Source organism: Oncorhynchus clarkii, chromosome 20 (assembly GCF_045791955.1).
Source record: "Oncorhynchus clarkii lewisi isolate Uvic-CL-2024 chromosome 20, UVic_Ocla_1.0, whole genome shotgun sequence".
NCBI classification, from domain to species: domain Eukaryota; kingdom Metazoa; phylum Chordata; class Actinopteri; order Salmoniformes; family Salmonidae; genus Oncorhynchus; species Oncorhynchus clarkii.
Window position 1 is genome coordinate 17911408 of NC_092166.1, and position 8903 is coordinate 17920310.

Here is an 8903-nt window from a genome sequence, read left to right on the forward strand (position 1 = left end):
TATTAAAAAATACATGGAATATTAAGCATATTATTATTACTATTATTATTATAATTGGGACTCTTATTATTTCTGATAAATATCCTTTAATAATAAAACATTGTATGATTAAAAAAAATCTCACACAATGTTAACTATGGAGACAAACAGGCATAATAATAATAATAATAATAATCGTTAACATTCTTATTGAATATCCATTACTAGTATAGGCTACGGCATTAAAAATCATTAGGAAAGTGGTTGTTTGCGGCTTTTCTTCTAACCCTGTTCCATGACCATTGCTGTCGTTTTTGTCACCTGAGATCTAAAAAACCTAACAGAAGAAGAATGACTGTTAGCCAAAAGACATCTTAGAGATGGAAATGGGGTATCCCATAGTTAATGAAGGCCTGCTTTTACGTTAAACTTTTGGGGAACTGAAAAGTATCTTCCAAATGTTGTCTTTCTACAGGAACGCACGGACAATTGAACGCACGAGGGGAATATGGTATGGACACGGGAGTTATTTCACGTGCAAATGGAGAAATTGCTCTCTTTCTCAGAGTTTCAGCACAAAAGTCTACATGTGGAACTTCTTCGCCTAATGGTCGACTAATTCAACATTAGGACCATGCATGACCTATGGTTCAACCACACGTTGGTGTAACTAACACATGCTTGCAAATGTTCGATTATTGACACAGAGACATGAGAGACATCATTTGACTGTTTTGTGGTCTTGTTGAACTGTGATAATTAGCCATGTTTTATGGTCGGAGGCGTATGCGTTATTTGTGATAATCTAATGTACTAACTAATATGGTAAACGTTATATAGAATTTTCGCAATATATCTGATAACACTATTATTATTCATTTTACGGACATGGGACTTAACCTTCCAATCGTGCATTAACAAAACATGTTGGCCTGTTAATAACGTAGTAATGATAATAAGAATAATACTGATCAATCATAATACAAATAATAATATATCATAATAATATATTGTGACATTTGAAACATGCACTACAGTGAGATCACTGAAAAGTGTATTTCTTTGCAGTTTTCTAAAGAAATGGCGTGGCTACTTCTTACAGCAACAACCCCAGCATGTAGCCTGATAATGTTTTTGTTCACAGGGTTCGAGGTGAGATACATTCCCCTTTCCTCCTACACAAATACATCCACGGAACATGAAGGACTTACTGAAACTCTATATCGCCATAAAAGATGGAATGGTGCAAAAACAAAGTTATGATACGAAGTTTGATTATCATGAAAGGGATACTGGATATCCGTGTCAAATCAATTAGTGAAGGGGAAAATCTAAGTCAGAAATTTCCTCGATCAGTCAGAAATTTCCTCAACAAAATGCATCGAAAAATAAAGACCAAAATGCCTCAGTGTAGAAAATAAAACTCGTTGTATTCAGTGCAGGCTCAGAACCAACATAACCTTGTGATGTATCAGAGAGCAAAATTAATTTAAAAAAAAGAATAACAACAAATCTGTCACGTATAGACCGGGAGGAAACAAGAAAGTACCGTTAGGAATTTGGTCTGGTTCTGATCTCAGAATTATGTCATTTTCGATATAATAAATCCGCATCTCATGGTATTTTGATTCATTTATTTATTGACGAGTTCTTTCAATTATGAAAGATGACTTGTGTTTTTGGGAAATTGTAGCCTAATATAAATACATTGTTGAAAAGTCTAGTTCAATCTGACCCTTTAATAGCAACAATATAACAGTATGAATCAGAAAAACGTCAATTTTGGAGGTTTCGAGTTTTTCTTTTCAATGATCCCTTTTAAAGTCAGTGGTGCATAATGTGGGAACCTTATCATTCTCCCATTATGATGACAGAATACCATGCGTTTACAGTCGGAACTTGTTGCTGTGATGACTTTACACACTGTTTTCAGGTCATTCAAATAAATAAGGAATGGTTGATAGCCATTTCCCATTTACTTTGAGTGTAAACAACGATGTATTAAATCCACAGATAAATGTTTGCCACTGTGACAGGGGCGGTAATTCTCACATGAAAGTAACATGCTTTAATATAAACCAAGTACTGTCATAGACAATTTTTGTGTAGGCTATACTGTCCCCAAGATATGATGTGTTAAGACAATAGCCTATCAGCATAGCCCAGTCAGAACTTTAGCTCTCAATGCAGTCATATATGGATATTTGCAAAAAGGTTGCAAACAAAGAATAGCTTCTCAGGGACAAAATATTCTTATGGTTATTGGTCAATTGGTTGCCCATATAGCCTACAGGTAAGGTAGGACTTGTGGGCCTAAGCTCATTAAACAATGGATACGTTACCTCTAATGTGTTTGATGTTATCAATTACATGCAATCTGAGGCCCGTCACCCAGAGCTCAAACTGGGGGCATTTTGCATGACAGTGAGCCTATAAAGTGGACTTGGTGAGCAGAAGAAAGAGAAGAAGAGAGAAAGATGAGATGAGGGGCATGGGAGCCCTCAGGCCATGCAGTAGTTTACTTTAATACTATTAAACAATGGTGAGTTTATAGTTTATTATCCCTATGGTGAACTCATATGGCTATACCTACATCCCCATGCATAGCCCTCCATCCATACCCCCAGGCTACTGTGTGAGCACCTTGGCCCTCCACCTGTATACCCTAAACTAAACCATAAGCTCTCAATTGACCTTTCACCCTGCAGGAGCCTGGGTCATCCTCGCTCTGATGTTGGCATCTTGATGTCAAATACCACCCACCGTAAGCTGGTTCATTTTTAAATAATTACACTACTGTAATACTGAATCACATGCTATCATGGTCCAAACACACCAACACAGTCATGAACATTGCACGACAAAGCATCTTTCTCCTCAGGAGGCTGAAAAGATTTGACATGGGCTCTCAGATCCTCCAAATGTTTTACAGCACCACCGAGAGCATCGTGACTGGCTTGGTATGGCAACTGCTTGACATCCAACTGCAAGACGCTACAGAGAGTAGTGCGTCTTGGATATAGGTCTTTAACAGTTTGGATCTAGAGTGTCTCCCCTCTTCTATTTCCATCCTGCCCTGCCTTTCTAAAATCTTTGAAAGCCAAGTTAACAAACTGATCACCGACCATGTTGAATCCCCACCGTACCTTCTCCACTATGCAATCTGGTTTCCGAACTGGTCATGGGTGCACCTCAGCCAAGCTCAAGTTCCTGAACGATATCATAACCACCATCGATAAAAGACAGTACTGTGCAGCCCTCTTCATCGACCTGGCCAAGGCTTTTGACTCTGTCAATCACCGCATTCTTATCGGCAGACTCAACAGCCTTGGCTTCTCAAATGACTGCCCTGTCTGGTTCACCAACTACTTCCCAGGCAGAGTTCAGTGTGTCAAATCGGAGGGCATGTTGTCCGAACCTCTGGCAGTTTCTATGGGGGTGCCACAGGGTTCAATTCTCGGGCCGACTCTTTTCTCTGTATACATCAATGATTTCGCTCTTGCTGCTGGTGATTCTCTGATCCACCTCTACACAGACGACACCATTCTGTATACATCTGGCCCTTCTTTGGACACTGTGCTAACAAACCTCCATACAAGCTTCATCGCCATACAACACTCCTTCTGAGACCTCCAACTACTTTTAAATGCTAGTAAAACTAAGTGCATGCTCTTCAACCGATTGCTGCCCGCACACCTCCCACCCGACTAGCATCACTAGTCTGGACGGTTCTGAGCTAGAATATGTGGACAACTACAAATACCTAGGTGTCTGGTTAGACTGTAAACTCTCCTTCCAGACTCACATTAAGCATCTCCAATCCAAAATTAAATCTAGAGTCGGCTTCCTATTTCGCAACAAAGCCTCCTTTACTCATGCTGCCAAACATACCCTCGTAAAACTGACTATCCTACCAATCCTTGACTTCGGCGATGTCATTTACAAAATAGCCCCCAACACTCTCCCCACCACTGCAACCTGTATGCTCTCGATGGCTGGCCCTCACTACATATTTGTCACCAAACCCACTGGCTCCAGGTCATCTATAAGTATTTGCTAGGTAAAGCCCCGCATTACCTCAGCTCACTGGTCACCATAGCAACACCCAGCATGCGCTCCGGCGGGTATATTTCACTGGTCATTCCCAAAGCCAACACTTCCTTTTGGCGGCCTTTCCTTCCAGTGCTCTGCTGCAAATGACTGGAATGAATTGCAAAAATCACCAAAGCTGGAGTCTTATATCTCCCTCTGTAACTTTAAGCATCAGCTGTCAGAGCAGCTTACCGATCACTGTACCTGTACACAGACAATCTGTAAATAGCACACCCAACTACCTCATCCTAATATTATTACTGACCCTCTTGCTCTTTTGCACCCCAGTATCTCTACTTGCACATCATCATCTGCACGCCTCTATGGCCTATTTATTGCCTACCTCCCTACTCTTCTATATTTGCACACACTGTACATAGATGTTTCTATTTTTTTTCCATTGTGTTATTGATTGTACATTTGTTTATGTGTAACTCCACAGAGTTGTGTTGTTATTGTCGCACTGTTTGCTTTATCTACGACAGGTCGCAGTTGTAAATGAGAACTTGTTCTCAACTGGCCTACCTGGTTAAATAAAGGTTAAATAAAACATTTAACTGTTATGCTTATTGTGATATAGTTTGATATACGCAGAATTCAATATAATTCCCAATGCAAAAACCAAATGATGCCCCTGGTGCATTTGGAAAGTATTCAGATCTGTTGACTTTTCCACATTTTGTTACATTAAAGCCTTATTCTAAAATGTATTTAAAAAAATAAAAAATCATCAATCTACACAATACCCCATAATGACAAAGCAAAAAAATATATATACTTATTATTGCACATTCCACCACAGATGTTTCTACAACTTGATTGGAGTCCACCTGTGGTACATTTAATTGATTGGACATGATTTGGAAAGGCACACATCTGTCTATATAAGGTTTCACAGTTGACAGTGCATGACAGAGCAAAAACCAAGCCATGAGGTCGAAGGAATTATCCGTAGAGCTCCGAAACAGGATTGTGTCAGGCACATATCTGGGGAAGGGTACCAAAACATTTCTGCAGCATTGAAGGTTCCCAAGAACACAGTGACCTCCATCATTTTTAAATTCAAGAAGTTTGGAACCACCAAAGCTCTTCCTAGAGCTGGCCGCCCGGCCAAACTGAGCAATTGTCAGGGAGGTGAACAAGAACCTGATGGTAACTCTGACAGAGCTCCAGAGTTCCTCTGTGGAAATGGGAGAACCTTCCAGAATGACAACCATCTCTGCAGCATTCCACCAATCAAGCCTTTATGGTAGAGTGGCCAGACGGAAGCCACTCCTCAGTAAAAGGCACATGACAGCCTGCTTAGAGTTTGCTAAAAGGCACCTAAAGGACTCTGAGATCATGAGAAACAAGATTCTCTGGTCTGATGAAACCAAGGATGAAGTTTTTGGCCTGAATTCCAAGCTTCACGTCTATAGGAAACCTGGCACCAGACCGCTGCTCCCGAGTGGCGCAGCGGTCTAAGGAACTGCATCTCAGTAAAAGAGGCATCACTACAGTCCCTGGTTCGTATCCAGGCTGTATTACATCTGGCCATGATTGGGAGTCCCATATGGTGGCGCACAATTGGCCCAGCGTCGTCCGGGTTTGGCTGGGGAAGGCCGTCATTGTAAATAAGAATTTATTCTTAACTGACTTTCCTAGTTAAATAAAGGTTAAATAAATAAAATAAAATAAAAATGCTGTGGGGTTGTTTTTCAGTGGCAGGGACGGGGAGACTAGTCAGGATCGAGGGAAAGTTGAATGTACAGAGAGATCCTTGATGAAAACCTTTTCCAGAGCACTCAGGACCTCCGACAACGACCCTAAGCACACAGCCAAGACAACGCTGGAGTGGCTTCGGGACAGGTCTTTGAATGTCCTTGAGTGGCCCACCCAGAGCCCGAACCTGACTGAACCTGATTGAACATCTCTAGAGAGACCTGAAAATAGCCGTGAAATGATGCTCTCCATCCAACCTGACAGAGCTTGAGAGGATCTGCCTAGAAGAATGGGAGAAACTCCCCAAATAGAGATGTGCCAAGCTTGTAGCGTCATACACAGGAAGACTCAAGGCTGTAATCACTGCCAAAGGTGCTTCGACAAAGTATTGAGCAAAGGGTCTGAATACTTACAGTACCAATGAAAAGTTTGGACACACCTACTCATTACAGGGTTTTTCTTTATTTTTACTATTTTCTATATTGTAGAATAATAGTGAATACATCAAAAGTATGAAACAACACATAGGGAATCATGTAGTAACCAAAAAAGTGTTAAACAAATCAAAATATATTTTCTATTTGAGATTCTTCAAAGTATGAATGAGTAGTTGTGTCCAAACTTTTGACTGGTACTGTATGTAAATGTTATATTTCAGTTTTTTTATTTGAATACATTTGCAAAAATGTCTAAAAACCTGTTTTGGCTTCATGGAGTATTGTGTGTAGATTGATGAAGGGAAAAAAACATTTTAATACATTTTTGAATAATGCTGTTATGTAACAAAATGTGAAAAAGTTAAGAGTTCTGACTACTTTTCGAATGCGCTGTAGCTACATATCGGTATGATTCCTCATAGAAATAGATACATTGTATTATGGTTTTCTTGGCAGTCTACTAATTTTCGTGGTTGTAAATAGAACTATACGTATTGGAAACGTGTTTATTGAAGTCTGGTAATTGCTTCATTGATTACATGGGTAGAATTTGATCCACAGAAGTGTATTGTGCATATCACAACGAGTTGCTGTACTTATGAGCGGTTTTCTATGTTTGAAGAGGGCCTATAGGTGTATTTATTTGGCAAGACAGCTGTGCATGGCTGCATCTCACTGTAGCAGGCTGTATGTTTTGGTTATTTAGATCTCCAGTCGCCTTTTGTTTACTGCGTTTGTTTACTGTTAATGTGACAAGCCTAAATCTAGCTTGTCACATTAACAGGCATGACCCTTTATGGATCAGATGTTTTGTTTACTGGGCTTATTTGGTACTGCTGTTTTGTTCTGTTCGCATTAATTCGTTCTCATTCACAGTTGTGTCTTTATTCTAAGTCAAACTGCTATTCACTATGTTTGTTTGCATGCATGAATAACAAGGCTACTACTTTCAGCATTTAGTTTGCATTATTTTAGTAAGACAGCTGTGTGTGCGGCTGCATTCACATAAGATGTTTGTAATAGGTGAACTAAGCAGAATTCAATATAATTCCAAAATGTTACCCCCTCACCGATTTCAACTGCCCTCTTAGTCACTTTATCCTGACGCTCAGTCTGGTGTGTTAATTTGTTTGAGTGTGTGTGTCTCTCCGTGTGTGTGTGTGTGTGTGTGTGTGTGTGTATATTTGTGTGTGTGTGTGTGTATGTGTGTGTGTGTGTGTGTGTGTGTATATGTGTGTGTGTGTGTGTGTGTGTATATGTGTGTGTGTGTGTGTGTGTGTGTGTGTGTGCAGGGGCGGACTTGGACGAAATAAATCGTAACTGGCATTTCTAATACACTGGTCCATTTTTCCCTCGAGGCCCCCATAACGGCCATTATTTTTATCTCACGGCCCTCCGGACCATTTTTTCCCTTGAGCCCCACTGTTAGCCAGATAATGATCATTTTGTGCAACAAAAAAAACATATCTTAGACAGGCGCACTAAGCTAAAGATGGACCAGCCCATCTGGCATTTGCCAGAAATGCATGTATGTGTTTGTTCTTCTTTTGTGCGTGCACATGTGTGTACAAAAAGTACTTATCACGTCGTAGTGCTATAAGAAATGTCCCACCATGGTGCCTCATCAACCTGTAACCTAATACCTTCACCATTGTGGGAGTAGATTTCCCCCATCAACTTTGGAACCCCATATCTCTCCCTAATCTAATTGTGAATAATGTCATTATTTCATCTCTCCATCTAGGGAACTCGATGGAAAATGTTTTAGTGTGAACAATATTCACTTTGAAAGGGAGTGTATTTCCCACCATGAGAATAAGAAAAAGGGATACCAAGTAGAGGATGTGGGTAGCCTACCATCTCTGCTTGATGATGTGGAAAACCCTGCATTGTTCTCTTTATAAGACCAGACCCTAAAACAGTACCTTCTGTCAGTGTAAAGGCTTCCAATGATAGGCGTTTATAGTAGCTTAGTGTATCACAGATTGTGACAAGTACATTGAGATTCATGCAGCATCAGTGAGCTGCACAGAATTCAGTCGTTTCATTGTATGAAACATTGTACAGTGTAACTGTATGAGCCACAGGAGGGCGCCAGTGGTAATCCTTATTCTGATTTGAGGCTGGGATTCGCACCCTCTGGGCCCAGTTTTTCAAAGGTTATCTATGCGGAATTTGGCTATCGGATAGGATTAAATGCATAGAAATTGAATAAATAGAACGGCAGTCCCTATTCATGTCAATGATTTGTGAGTTCTGTTCATTCTATTTCTATGTATTTAATCCTATCCGATGAGCGAAATCCAGATAGATAACTTTGAAAAAACTGGGCCCAGGTGAGGCAATGTAGTCATAACAATCAATATGAACTACAAATACATGTACACTTATCCAGTAATGCCTGATCAGAAAGGAAGGAAAGGGCTGGCAGATCAAGACTCAAGGATCAATTCTATTACAAATATAACACTTGAGCACTGCCTGAATCAATGTCATATAAAACCATCTGAAGGGCTACATCCCAGGGTCCGGCTAACTAAGAAACTGCTCTAAATCCTTTCTGCCATCAAATAGTACTAACCTATACCTAACAGCCAGGACAGCAAGGGCAGATGACAATTGTTCATTAGCTTTATTCTTTGGTTAATGTGAATATGGGTGAAACATTTGACACAGAAGAACACACAATCTGAC